Here is a 15,610-nt window from a genome sequence, read left to right as displayed (position 1 = left end):
TTAGTGGCAGCAACATAAGGTTACTGCCACATCTCTTGTTGAGGCCAGATCCACTCCAGTGCAGAGCTATGCCTGTTTAGATCTAAAAAAATTAAAACAGGTTATGAAGGAAAACAGAACTGTCCATTGATGGTAGTTCATCATCCCTCTATTTAGATGAGAAAGATTTGTCCACAACACTGTTACTTTCATCCCAGGCCTAATGTCCTTCTATTTGCCTGGGACAATAAGATTCAATGTAGGCAGTTCAGTTGTGAAGAAAGTTCAAAGTAGAAGAGGCTATGAGAGATAGGCACCCTCTTTTTGTCAAAGTTATTTTTAACCTTGTGAGTTCCTTTAATCAGTTCATGTGCAGTATCAGAAATAGCTGTGTTTCTCTACATAAGAGGGCAGAAGCTTGAGATAAAAATTTGCTTGACCAGTACTGCTACCAAAGAACCTCGCGATCATTATCAGAATTAATCAAAGTCTTGAGTGTGGATCAGTCTCAAATATCTTCGAATCAGTATTACTAACATTATCAGTCATTTGTATCCTGATAAGCACATGGAAAAGGTTGGCAGGAATGGGTTCCCATCAGAACAACTTCAGAAAAGATATAGGTATAAGTAGACCAGAAAGAAAGAAAAAAGAAAAAAAAAAAAAGAAAAGAAAAAGAGACAGAGTCCGCACTCAGAAGTATGAGGTACAGTAAGAAATCAAAATGAACTGCACTGTAAGAAAGGAATTGAAACAGGAAACGTATAAATAAAACAAAAACAGAGAATTAGACTCTATGAAATTAAACCAGGCAGAAATTAAAGGTAAGTTAGTACAGCCTCTGGGCTGAAGAGCAGCATGGGCTTGCAGTGCCAAATAACCTTCTGACACCAAGGAAAAGTTTGTTTGGCACAGTGCAGCCACAGCACAGATTTGCTATACAATTCCCATAACCATCCAACATTATCACAAAAGACCTGGGAAAGAAAATCCCATGGGATATCCATACAGGCATGACCAAAAGCTGGGATTTCTAACTCATAGATGTACGGATGGAGCAGGGTCCAGGTGGTCCAATTCCTTTTCTAAGCTGAGGAAATGAGTAATGTCATAGTATTTTTGGAATCAGGCACAAGATAGATGCCAATACACATCAGGCACCAGCCCTGTCTCTTAATGACAGGAATGGGACTGACCTCCACCAGGAATGCACACAGTGAAGCCAAGTCCTACACAAGGGAAGGAATATTCAACCCCTGTTCATTTGCTCTTTTGCATGATCCAGTCATCTAGCCCTTAGTGAACAACGTGGAAGAGTTTTATCCACACGAATGACAGCAACTGACCCATCATACCATTAGGCAACAGCACGCTTAATCTTCGCTGTAGAAATGCATGCCCAGAACAATGACAGATCTGCTGACAACTGCAAAAAAACCCACAATCATCAGAGAATTAGAGCCGCTGGGGCCCAGACATACAAAACACTTCTAGAAAAATCACAGACTGCAGGTTTCTGCAGATTTCAACAAGGTGTAATTTAAAGGAGCTGGGGAAGCCAGTATGTTGCACGAGAAAGAAAAAACAAACAGCAATGGTTTTTAACAGAGCTGTAAGAGAAAACATTGAACCTCACCCTAAAAATTGTATCTGTAAACAAAGCAGCAAAACATTGTTTTGCACAGCGGCAGTAGGTAGTCATACACAGATTACCTGAAGGAAAGAGAGAAAGTCCTCCCATTCCTTCAGACGTCGAACACCTGTCAGTCCCTCTTCAGGAAGGATTTCCAGAGCTGCCTTCTTAGAAGCTGTGAAGAGCACATCACGTGTCCTGGGGAGACTGGGATCCATGGACAGTTGCTGGGTACACTGGGTGTCTATGCCCAGGTACTGGCACCTTCACTTTGTACATACGTGTATCTATGTTGCCACTACTGGAGAGGAACAGGATGAGGCCATGTGTTCTATTTGTACTCGTGCGAGTGCTGAGGTGTGTTCACCTGTACTGATCTGTGTGGCCAGCTGTATATGTATGTACATATGTGTTGCATATGCATGCTGGGTGTGCATGAGCCTTCTGGGAATACATGCTCAGCCTCAGTAGTTGGTTGGACCTGGGCTTGGAACCATGGCAGTCCTGCCTTTGTCACACTGTCAGATTCAGCCCTGTTCCCTGACAAGAAAAACTTCTGGAACAAAGCCAGCAGGGAAACTGTTGTTAAAATGGAAAACAGTCGGGTATTGAGCATTGTGAGGTGCGGAAAGGAGTGCTTCCCTACAGGACATCCATTCTGACAGCTGACCCCCTCCAGCTGGCAGAGCTGCAGGAGCTTTTGCTGCTCAAAATATTTTGACAGTGTCTGAGATAACAAGTGAATGACAGGCATATTTGGAAAGTTGCTCTGGCTGACCTGGCTGGGAAGGCACAAACCTCACTATTCCTTTTCTGTATTAGCCACATGTGTTACTTGCTCAGCACTGACAAGGAGGAAGCTTGATGGAATGCAAATTGATCAAAATAAAAGGAGAGGAACCAAAACGGCATGTTTGTGATCAAAGTGTCCAGCCCAACATGCCCTCAGAGGACCATTATTAAAAGCCTTTTGCCATAGGCCAATCAGCTTTGTTCATTTGGGACAGTTCCCAACAGGAGAGATGGCACAGCATTTGGCTCAAGGCAATAGAAAATGCAGTTGTGTGTAGGAACCCCTGTATGTCACCACAGAGACTCACACACATACACGCATTCTCTTGCACACTTGTATATAGCCTGAAAAGGGTTATTTTTTTTGTCATCTGCAATCTGACAGTCACAATTCAAGAAACAGCTTTCCAGCATTTTTTCCTCTAAGTCTTAAGGTTCAACCCCTCTGTCTCCCTCCTCCTTTCTGAGAAGACAAAGCTGTGCTAGTATCAACATCCAGTCTGTGCCCTGTCCTGGCTCCAAAATACTTGCTCTGTGCATGTCTCCCTCCTACCGCACTGCATGGTTGGCCTGGGCTGGAAGCAGCCTGAATGCTTTGCATAATGTGGAAGCCAAACTCTTAGGTGCCAAACTTCCTTGTTATGCAGATAATCCACTGTTTAGTAGATGCCATGCCACGGGCTGTTCCCAAACAATCCAAGTAGCCATTGCATGTGTGGATTGTTTCCTGGGCATGTTAACAAGCCCTTTTCTGCTGGCAGGACTGCCCCATGGACATCTCAGCTGAGGACATGAGAGAACTACTACTTTGGCAAGAGTGAACTGATGGAAGCCCAGCTCTTTCCCCTGAGCTAAATACAAGCCAGTGTCAACAACAGCCTGGTCTTCTCCAGTCTCTGTGGTATATTGTCAAGTTCCTGATAACACAGCTCATTTTTCTGCAATACTTCTGTGGCCACCTAGCGCAGGCTGTTTTCTCTGGCACTGATGTAACATTCCTGGTGAACAGAAGGAGGACAGAACTCATTTGAGCATGAAATAGGTTGCTAAGTGAAATCTTCCATGATAACATTCAGATACGGGGGATAAAACATTCCCTGTAATTTTTCTGAGTTAGAGCCTCTTAAGCCTCCTCATATTGAAGATGTGGAGGACAGAGATGCTGCTGCAGACACTTCTCATGAGCCCAACACATGATGATTCTGGTTCCCTATGGAAATCTGATGCCATGTAGGAGACCCACCTCCTGTTGTATTACACAGAGAATAGGTAAGTGTTAGTTCAACAGGATATAAGGACTTTTTCCACAGTTCCACAGCTATACTTCTGCTGCCAAAGAAGGAAAAGAGTTCACCTCCCAGGGCAAAAGCAGCAGTGGAAAAATCTCTCTCTGTGGAAAAATTTTATCATATAAGGAGGGGAAAACATTTACTCTCTGGCACACAGGAACCTCTTTTTTTACCAGAGGGAGCTATAGATGTTTTTTCATATACTTAGGTAAGAACTGGGATGATGAAACAAAAAAAAAAGGGTGAACATGGTTGTGGTAAACAGTGTCCATAGTTCTCTGAGGAAAAACTAGTCCATCTACACATTCACCCAGAGATTCCCTCCCAGGAAAGCTTCAGACTCTGCACAGCAACAGCAAGGCCAATCCAGAGGAGAAACATTAGAATACTATAAAAGGTGTGGAACAGTCATATGTGAGTATGGCTGTAAGGAGAACTTTAAATGAACTTCTAACAGCTAAAACAAATGTATAAATCCCCGAGTTCTTATATTTGGCCCAGATCATATTCCCTGTGCAGCTGGTGGAGCCAAATGTTTCCCTTACTCCCCAGAGACCTCTAACCTCCCCCTCAAATTTTACAAAGTCAGCGAAAAATTAGATTCTTTCTCCTGAAACCTGACCCCTGAGGGCAGTGATATCAATAACCATAAAAATAGGCACTTCAGCTGGGGTTCTCAGAGATGTGTTTGTATTGGAATTGCTGATATAAGAGATTTTCATACCAAATCAGGCTCCACTGGATTCCCCCAGTATAGGCAAGTTAATTTTGAGGAGAACTTCATACATTTTATGTACACTGGAGAGACAGACAACTTTTTCATCTCTTCAACACAAACGTGAATCAGAATGAGAGATTTTTTCAAGCACCCGACAGGGGTCCCTCCCACTGGAAAGAGCATTCAGTGTCATCTGGCACAGGCATCTGAAATGTCCTTCAGCACTTGAAAATGCCCAGTCAGCCTTGGGCCCTTCAAGCTGGAGAGGAGACAGTCAGCATATGTAAGATAAGGTCTTTAAAATCAAGAGAGGACAACGAGAGGGAGCGGATGGATGACTGAATTTCCCTGCACAAGAAGTAGGGGCATTAAGTGATATTAGCAGGTGGCCAAAGGCAGAAGGATGGGATTCTTCAAACCACTCATAGTTAATCTGCACAGGTCCTCACCACCAATGGACTGGCTGCTAAATGTTTTAATTTGTTCAAAAAACTGCCACACAAATCCACGGGAGGAGAACCAGGTGCAGACTCCTGACCCCCCACACAACAAACGCATCAGGATTGGGATGTGCCTCAGCCAGGAGCACGTGGAAAATGGGGCAGTGTTCAGGAAAAGCCTCAGCACATCTGTCTATTCTTATAATTGCCATAATTTGTCAGGAAGGCTCTCAGCTACTGGCAGGGAGACACAGCTCTGGGCTGGTCTTTGGGCTGCCCCAGAGCAACTGCCATGTCCTGACATGCCTGTCACCACCAGCCGAGACACAGCAGCAAGGCAGGTAGTCTCCCTTGGGGTCAGCCCCTGGCAAAAAGGCTGGACAACAGAAAGCCTGGAGCCCAGGTGCTGCTGCTCTGGTGTCAGGGCAGGCTCTGGTCCCTGGGAGGGAGGACGTCCTTCTGCACAGGCAGACAGGCTGAGCACGGGCAGCACCACATGCAGTCACTGCTTGTGGCTCTGGGCAGAGCATGCATCCATCAGGCAAAGCACTCCATGCACCCATACCATGACTGCTGAGCCACTGCCTCGGATGCTTACTGGGTTCGTATGTCGAGGTGTGACTGCAGCACAGCTGGGCTGGCTCACAGCTGAGCAAATCCCACTCACAGGCTGCTACAGGCAGTGGGGACACACCAGTAGGGTTTTCAGCAAAGCTGCTGGAATTTTTCATAGATCCTGGGTTACTTCCTCAGTGCCTGGCCCATAACCTCAGTGTTAATGCTATCTGACTAGCGAGATACAAGCTAACTTGAGTGTGCCATACTGCTATTGCATGTCTGCTACTGCAGTCTGCAATACCATGCAGTGGTGCCTGAACCAGCTGTATGCTTGCCTAAGTAGAAGAGCCTTGTTGTGCTGTTTAGCCTGCTCTGTAGCTGGGATCATGAAATCATATAGAATAGCTGAGACTGGAAGGACCTCCAAAGGTCACCTAGTCCAACACCCTCTCAAAGCAGGCCTAATTAGATCAAGTTGCTCAGGGATTTGTCCAGCCAAGTCCTGAACACCTTCACAGATGGAGCCTCTCTGGACAATCTGTTCCTTCCTTGCATAACTTTCATAACAGAAATAATTTTCCTGTGCCCACTCTTACTCATCATATCAGATAGCTGTAGATATCAGTGAGATCTCCCTTTAGTCTCCTCTTCATCAAATTCAAGAAACCCATTTCTTTTAGTGTCTCCTTATACATCATGTGCTTCAGTCCCCTGACCATCTTGGTGGCCCTAAGTCTATAAAACAGTCCTTAGAAACCAAATTCTTACCTAGAGTTATTTGTGACCATGTTATGTTCTTGGCAGTTTTACAGTGCTTTTGTAAAAACGGTTCTTTAGATCAAAATGTTCTTTCCTTCCACTAAATAAGCTCTACTCATGTATCCTTTTTTACTGAAAGTTTTGGTTTTGACCAAACTAAACAAACCAAGATGTTTTATTTGCTACTTCTTAAGTCAGTAGTTAGTTTTCTAGATCACTTTTTTTCCTGCACCAGTTCCAGACTTAATAAGTCTCTTTTTTTTTGTTTGTTTTAGAAATGGCAAGAACAGCATCCAGTATTCTAAAGGGGCTCATTCATCAGCCTTAACATTTCCACAGCTGTACCAGAACTATTTCAAACTCTTGATCATATCAGGGATCATACTGGTGACTGACAATTCTGATCTGACTTCCTAGGGCAGTGGAGGCTGGTACATATTCCTTATATCATGTCTAGAGAGGTGACAATGTTATCTTCCAAGGCCTGGGCTTGCAGTGCTTGAAAGACTAAAAAAGACTCTTTGTATTGAGATTTATTCCCATCTCCATAACTTTTCATGTCTCTCTGTATCACAGAGAAATAAAAACACTGGACACAACTCTTACAAATTCATCTTCTTGCCATGAGCCTTCTGTCACTTCCAGTTCAGACAACAACAGCATAACTGAGCCAGGAACGACCAGTGGGTAGGGCTGCCCACACAAGTATCTTTGGCACACCGAGGCAGGACCTACAAAGTATCTGTGATTCCTTTAATGTCAGAGACAAAGCAAAACTAAGCTTGTTGGCCTCTAGGTCACAAATCATCTTGTGCCACATTTTAAGTTTAATAATACACACAAAGCCTGAGTTTGTATCAAGCATCTACACTCTTTGGGGGCCACTGCATCACCTATTCTGATATGATGCCCTGAAAAAAGGAACTGCTGCTTGTGTAGGCTCCGAGTACTGCACTCCTGTAAGGGACTCACGTGCCTGCAATAGAACTGTAGGAAATGTACTGTTGGGAGAAGGGAATAATGAAAATTCTGAATTATAACGCATAATACAGCATCTAACCACTTTTTCAGAAAGCTTCTAAAGAGAGAGCAGAGTTGAGCAGACTGATTACTATTTACCACTGTCAGAAACTTATTCAAACCCAACTGTAGGTTGTGTTCTAGTGCCAAACTTGTTTCCTCATTAAAGACCCAGTAAACTTTGGGGAAATATACAAATGTGCAAGCTGAAAATCTGGCAAAATCTCACAGAAAAGCTGTGCAAGTGGGTGATGCTGAAGCCTGAGGCAGAACAGCATTTCAGAAAAAGGCAGAGGCCCACAGAACTTCACAGCATCCCCACCTGGGCCACCTCCACTGGCCCATCAGTGCAGCCAGGCTCTTATCCATTTGTATGATACCCTGATGGCCATTGCAGAGTGGGAAAACAACTCTATCAGCAGCATAGGAAAGGTATTCCTTCCCAGCAACTGGGGATGCCCAGCAATGGTGAGTACACAGACATGGGTATTGCATTTGGTTTGTGATTCAACTCTATATTGCAATTGCTCTATTGTGTTTGTATTGTGATTTCATCACACTGCTGTATCACTGTGCTAAATCAGATACCCATGTAACATCAAATATCTTCAAATAAGTAAATTTAGTATTAAAGATTAAACCCTCCTCATGTGGAATATCTAAAGGGCATAATCTCATAGGAGGTGCTCACACATGGATCTGTTGTGGGTGGGCATGGTGAGAGTATGCTGCTTGTCACAACTGATAGAAAAGAAGTAGTCTCTGGCAAGATTATTTTTAATGAAGAGCTGGTTACATTGCTGAATCTGTATGGGAGGCAAGTCCTGGGAACCTAGGTCAACAGTAAAGAATGTGAAAAAATTAATAAGAATCTGATGAAAGCCAAGTTGGAAATTCACTTGCTTTTAGAATTCCAAACGACTGTATTCTGAAGTCTGCTATGACATGTTTATTTTGTCAGAGTTTATCTTCCACAGACCATAAAGTGGCTGGGGAAGGCCACAGACTTTTTTTTCTTCTGGACTCAGACTGGTAAATGTAGTTCATTTCATTCAACTCCCACTTCTTAATATAATAACTGGCTTCCACCAGAGGTAGGAAAGGCAGTAAAGTAAATTGTCCTAGCACACTTTTGCTTTTAAGAGTTGTAGAAACATTCTTAGAAAGAGGAAGTTTATCAGACAGTTATTTTTGCCCCTGAGAAGAGAACATGCTCTTTCTAATTAGCCCCAAAAGGAGGACTTTCACAGTAACTCAAGGTGCAATCATGGCCTGAGGTGAGAAGCTGTGAACAACATTGATATTCTCAATATCCAATGGTGTACTGCGAGGGCAGGGGGGTGGGAGGGTGGGAGTGGGGTGGATAGACAATGCAGGTTTCTTTCTGGATCTCAGTAAGAATGGTCCAACAACAAATGGCTTAATAAAATAGTCAGTTGGATAAGACTGAATAAAAAAATGAACGTAGCTGCTGAGTAAATCTTATATCCCTTCAGGTGCTTGGTACCTCTTGTTCACACAGCATCGAATGGACCCATGATGGATTTTCCCATGGTACATTGCACAGATCCCATCTGTGGAGAGGTTCCTTATTTTCAGGTCATTCATGCTATTACAATTTTCTTACAAAAAACCCAGTCTATTCATAAAGGATATCCACATGAGAACTTCTTTTTGCACTTTTAGATACAGGCAAGGCCAAGCAGGTGGTGTAATCACCAGTACCAAGAGGGAGCTGCCTGCAGGGTCCTCCCTTACAATGATCTGTCTGAGTGCCCTGAAACCAAGGAATTTGTGCAGCTCAGCACAGCCCAAAGATCATGTTGGATGGGCAGCACAGCACAGCAGTATGTGGTCCTGGGCATGCTCAGGTTAGTTGTAATGTGGATCACTGACTCCTCCATGTACAGTGGTCTCCTGGTCAGGATCAAGATCTTTTCACCCCTTGATGCAGACACAGTTTACCTTTCTCACAGATATAAGTTAAAGCTTATGTTAATAACATATGGAAATCTCAAGCCCTAAGTACAAGGACCAACAGAGTAGATATGGCTTGTTCAAGATCACTGATCTTACTTTGTGTGAGACACTGATCACAGTGTCTCACACAAAGCTCCCAATGCAAATGGCTTCTAAGAAGATTTCTGTTTTAGCCCATCACCCCAGATCAAATCTCTGGCACAACTCTAAGGTGAATTTTCACTGGAAATGAAATGCAACTGAGGATTATGAAAATAAACATTCACACATTTGTGACTGTGACTTAAAGGATAGGTAACAGCCTGGTTTTTATCTCTATGATGTCAATTAAAAGCCATCTCAGTTTAGAGAGATTCAGTCTTAATCAGTTACTATGAAAATCCACAGACTCCGAACTCCAGTACACACAGAGTCACTCTCGCACTTTTCAGTGACAAGACACTGTATGAAATGCAACTCCTGCGTAGCTGCACAATAGTCATACAAATAAATCCATGTCGTATAATCACTCTACTAGTGGCCATGAATTTGCAACTGGTGTGTTTTTAGTGTATATTCTTTATGTCCTCCTAATTCAGGACTAAATTCACAATTGCACCTGAGTGTTACAGAGCCTGAAGGGGACTGGTAAAGTAAGGATAAGAAGAACAGGGATACAAAGATGCGGCCTTCCAGTGCTCTAAGAGTAAACATGGAAAAAGCTATTACCTCAACACATTCAAGATTTCCTTTTTCATTTAACTGCAAGAACATAGTCTTCTTCCACGTGCTTTAACAAACTTTTTCCCTCTTCAGTAAAACACATTTTCTTTTGGTCTATCTCCCCAGAAAGACTTACTGTCAGTTAATGGCAGAGCAAAGTTCTCCACTAAGATGAAGGTGCTGTTGCTATCATACAAGTGTGGTGTTCTCTGTTGCATCCTGGAACAGTATGATTTTTAAAACCATTTAAAAAGTTAACCATTTAAAAATTAGAGAAATGTCATTAAGGTCTTTCCACAGAATTACAAAACAGAACATAACATCTCCTGATGCTTCCTATAGAAAGAGAGAGACAGGTTGAATAATGGCCTAAATGGACATTACTGGACCTTGGAAAGGCCAGTGGGAAGGGGTGAGTACTGACAGAGCCAATAAACAAAATTTAGATGCCCAGATTCCCACATAGCTTCTGCCTAATTCTGAAACTGGGGTTTATGGGTACAGACCACAAAGCATGCAGGATTCTGCATCCCAAAGTAGACAATGGATTAGCAGAAAACCTGCACATTATACCAGCAACCAGCTATCAAAGTTTAGGTTCTTAAACCTCTGGCCTCTTCACATGCTCTCCTCACCCTACCAGACACTACTGAACTGCTCTACTTCTTACCAATATTTAGTGGAAGTAAAAATTATGGCCTTCTTTATCTTGATTGGAAATCTGGAAATAGTAATGGAAGTAATGGCAGTGAGAAATGATTTATGAAGAATTACATAGTGATGCTAACTTACACATCTTAGAATTCACTATTCCTCATTTATATATTGAAGAAATGTAGTCTGGAAAATACTGTTTGCTTTTTTCTGGGAAGATCTTTTTGTATACTTCTAATAAGAGCTCCTAAGTGGTTAAGGTTAGTATTTTTTAGTAATTAATCAGGAGAATATCAGATAGGAACTGTCATTGAATCTACACAAGGTGTGAGAGAAAGGCATAAAAGTGCACCTTAGATTTGTGCACTACTAAAACAACATGTGGGAAAGCACTGGATCAGCATATGCATGTGGACATGACTTCGAAAACATCCATTTCTGCTGTATTTTCGATTACATGTCTTATGGTGATTTTGTCTTGTGGTGTCAAAGGTAGGCAGCCTGCCACCTCATACTGCAGTGCAACAAACCTCATCTTGTCTCCATCAAGCCTCATTCAGTGAGGGCACAGCTGTCCTGTGAGGATATCTAGAACTGGCTCCCTTTTCAGGTAAACCTTTCTGGTCCTCAGATGAACCTTAGTAAAAACTTCGGAGATAATATCACATTAGTCAGAAAACAGCTCGTGCACTTGGTCAATGCCAAAACACCATTGAAATGCTGTGATGCATAGTAGCTTACATACAATCCTGTCCACATACTGCATGTTATGTGCTCAACTGGAAGCTGGAGACGGAGATTCAGGTATATGCTTCATGTGCCAGAATCCTTGTACCAAAAAGTGGGTTCAAGATATGAAAGCCATCATAACAAAATAGCAGGTCTAGTGTCTGATAATGAAAGTGAGCATATTGTGGCAAAATGTCTGCAGGTACCTGATGTTTTATCTTTGGGAAGAATAGATGCTATTGGTGTGGCACTGCTAAGAAAGCTGAAGGACTCTTACAGAGATCCTTTCAGATGTTCCTGATATCAGAATGAACCTGTTGTGATTATATCACCTGATTATGAAACACATGTTGTGGTGCTTGTTTTCAAGGTATTGTGTGACCCTATCTATATAATTGACCACTGGCACTCAAAAAAATAGGTCTATAAAGAAGAATACCAACAGCTCTTCATTTTTTTTCCCCAAACATCTTCAAGATAGCTGTAGTTCATGTATTTGGCTGTCTGAAACCTGACTGCTGTTTCCTGGACAAAGCCATGTTTGCCCAGTATGTGTTACACACTATTTAGTGGAAGAAGGTGAAAACGAGAGATGAAGGCTAAGACAGTGAAGCTAAGGAGGGATCACAGCCACCAGAGCATTTTCATTCTGCCCAAGAAAACCTAGAAGTCTGCATCTCAAACAATATTTTAGCAAATAATTTTGTGCAAAATGTCTGTCTGTTATGCCTTTGAAGTTCTGTGGGGTTTCATTATTCAAATAACAGTTATGCAGGCAGTAGCAGCTCAGATTTCTGCCAGGAAGCCACATTAGAATATCTGTATACACAGACCTTCTAAGTGATATCTGTCCCTGTCACACTCTCAGAAGGGAGGTTCTCCAGGGTCTGTATCTAATGGGAATGGGGAGGGGAAGAGGGAGAGGAAGAGAGAACATCAGGAGAAGATATGGAAAAATGGTCTGGAGAGATGGAATGTAGAGTTTGAAGGGTCTGCTTAGGAAGAAGAGATGAAGACAAAGTGTCACCAATCAGTGTTGCAGTTGCTTTCTCACATACAGTAGCTTTCTCCTGCCTTCCAATCCCAGAGCCTCTGTCTGTACAGACTACTAGGTAATACCAGCTGCTATCAGGTCCTCTCCTTATTGCCTTTCTCCCACTCCTGTCACTGTTCCTTTGTCTTGGCAAATTCATATAGCATGAAAAAACCTCCTTTCTGAGGTCATGAGTTTCTTTAACATGATTGCCAATCTCTTCACTGAAGTTCTTCAAGTCCTTTTATGTCTCTGGCTGCACCCAAAAACAGTGGAAAATTCTGAACAAAAACATTAAAGCCTTTCCTTCATCTTGTTTATGAAAGGACATCATCAGTGTATTTCACAGTCCAAGCCAGCACTAGAGATGGCACAGTCTATTTTACAGTTCACCAGATATAAAACATTCTCACACAAAGAAAATATCAGCCAAATTACACTGTTCTCACTAGAGATATTCTCACTAGAGAGAGCATGATGGATTGGGGAAGGAAGAAATATGAGAGGAAGAAAGAACTGATGCCCAGTACTTTGAAAGCTGGAGGCAACAGTGGGTAACTGTCAAGCAAACAAAGAATCTATGTCAGAGTAAATACTCAAGGTTATGGTATTGATCTGATTATGATAGGTCAGCAGAAGAACCTGTGCAGACTGACCAGAGAGACATATCCTACTGCTACTTTGCAGTGCCTACTTGCAGTTGGTTAGAGCTGCCACCTGTCCCAGGACACCTGCCATGTGTATTTCTTGAACCCATGCTGAGAGAGATGCTGCTGCATTCTTATAGGCTCAAGCTCCAACTCCACTCCTCTTGGCAGACTTGTCAAACAACTACCCATGAATAGGCACCACTTGGTATGGATTGCCCCAAGGAATGCAATGGTTACTGGTTCTGTGCAAATATCCTGCCCAACTAAAATAAAGCAAAACAATTTTCTGTTCATCAAAGCTGATAGAGATGGAGGAAGGGCAGGACCCAACGCCAGGTGAGTCAGCAGCATCAGTAAAGCTGGAAGTTTGTTTTGTTGTGGTGCAAGCAGAGATGCCAGCCAGTCCAGAAAAGATTCGGCCTGGGCAATGACTAACACTACTCATGCAGTTAGGCTGGGTGGGGTAGAGAAGCTTCAGACCACACCAGTGAAGAGCAGGGTCAGAATTTACAGTCTGGAACAAAGAGCCCAAGAGGGAAACTCTAGGAGTCCAACAACAACATCAGACATGGGAAAAAAGGGAAAAAGCACCTAATATATTAACCAAAGAGAGCTCAATATAGAGCCCAAACACCAAAGCGTCTCAGGGAGAATTTTACAGTTACAAGAAAGTATTACTGTGGACATACCAGAGCCTGCATGATTATTGTGTTGTACCTACATGTCATTAACCCCCAAAGCTTTCTTGCAAGTATTACAGTAATGCTGACTTTTCTGTCTGACTGTTTAGTGTGTTACCTTAAAATCAGTGGGCAATATTTCATGAGAATAGTAGCATAAAGATTGTATTGCTTTATGAGTAAATGCTTCTTTCAGAACAGCATGTTGTTCGTATCAGTTATTCCCACTTGAAATGTAAAAGTCACTCCACAGCAGAATGAACAGAGAGAAGATAATTTCTCTTGGGGGTCTTGGAAGGGGCAGGCCATAAACTGAGAATTTTGAGATATTTTAACTTTATTTTATCTGAACTGCTGCAATTACCTGTCTGTCCTTTCTGGCCCCTCTCAGCATGGGAGAAGGGAAGTCATATCTTCAGAGCTGGTAGAAAGCGAGGCAGCTGCCTGATCTCCATCTCAAGAAAGATCTATTTTCAGCATACCCAAATCTGCCCTTCTCTGTAGGGAATGTCAGCACTCCAGTGCCTTGCTCACACCGCATTGCTGTGCAGGATATTCTATATCCAGAGATGGCTTTCAATCAACCACTTCTTTCTGGCTGTGCTGTGTTTTGCTTCTAGTGCCAGTGGAGTCTAACAGAGGTGGAAACACAAATGGCAGAAAGTCAATTATTGGCAGGACCCTACTTGTTTTTCTTTTTGCATCCAAACTCTGCTGGCTCTTTCAGGACTGTCTGCATCATCTAGCTGAATCTTAATTAGATACAGCATGTGGATTCACAGACTGAATGTAATCCTATTGTAAATTTCAGAGGCCATTTTGTATTTGTGTTCATAATCACCTTCTTTTTTGTAGGAACACTTTTTGTGTTTTGGTTTGGTTTGGTTTGGTTTAGTTTTTTTTTTTTTTTTTTAGTTAAACCATACAAACATATACACTCCTCCTCTCTCCCAGGATTGTCAACTTTACTTGGATTGTACCTACCTGACACTAACCTGTGCACCGTGTTTGCATTTCCCTTTGTTGAATATCATGAGCTTCCTCTCTTCCCATTTCTCCAGCCCGTCAAGGTCCTTCTGAATAGAAGCATACAATACAATAAGAACATTCAATAACATCAATTCAAGCAACAGTCTGTATGACTGATCAACAAACCCCCACAACAGAAGAAGGCTCAGAGATGGTAAGCAAGGATGATGTGCTCAAGAAGATCAGAAAAGAATATAGGAAGTGATCACAGCTATCCTAAAGGGAACTGAACTTACCTCAACACAAAGGGGATCTTTGTTTTAGATAAACAGCTGTATCAGTTGAGTGGCACAACTGTTTAAGTAAATAATTTTCCCTAAAACAACCAGTAGAAAGTATAATCCTCCTGAACCAGTCCAGACCAGGCAGGAGGGGAGAAAGGATGGGGGGGAAGTCTGTAAGTGGCTCATGCCAACATAGAGTATAAAAATCAAACAATAAGCAAAATGCACTTTGAAGAGAGGAATGAGCTTGGGCTGGCTTCAACCCACACATTCCTTCCCAGTGACTGGGGATGCCCAGTATCATGGTGGTGAACATCTAGAGACTGATAAAGGGAATCATGTTTGTATTGTGATTCACCTGCATACTGTAATTGCTATATTATGTTTGTGTTGTGATTTCCATATTTTACGTTATCACTCTGCTAAATCAAAATACTGTGTAATGTTAAGTATCTTCAAATAGCTAAAACTGGTATTAAAAATTTAAACCCTCTCTGTGTGGAATAACCAAAAGATCCTGGTCAGAGAGTATAGGAAACATGACAGTCTGAAAATTTCCCTTTAAACCACTTTATTTAACAAAAGGGAAATTATAATTATTAATCACAGAATCACAGAATCACAGAATCATCTCAGTTGGAAAAGACCTTGAAGATCATCTAGTCCAACCATCAGCCTAACATTGACAGTTCTCAACTCCACCAGATCCCTCAGCGCTGGGTCAACCCGACTCTTAAATAC

The sequence above is a fragment of the Strix uralensis genome, chromosome 19 (genome assembly GCF_047716275.1).
Source record: "Strix uralensis isolate ZFMK-TIS-50842 chromosome 19, bStrUra1, whole genome shotgun sequence".
Taxonomy (NCBI): Eukaryota; Metazoa; Chordata; class Aves; order Strigiformes; family Strigidae; genus Strix; species Strix uralensis.
Note: the sequence above shows the minus strand (reverse complement) of the source record.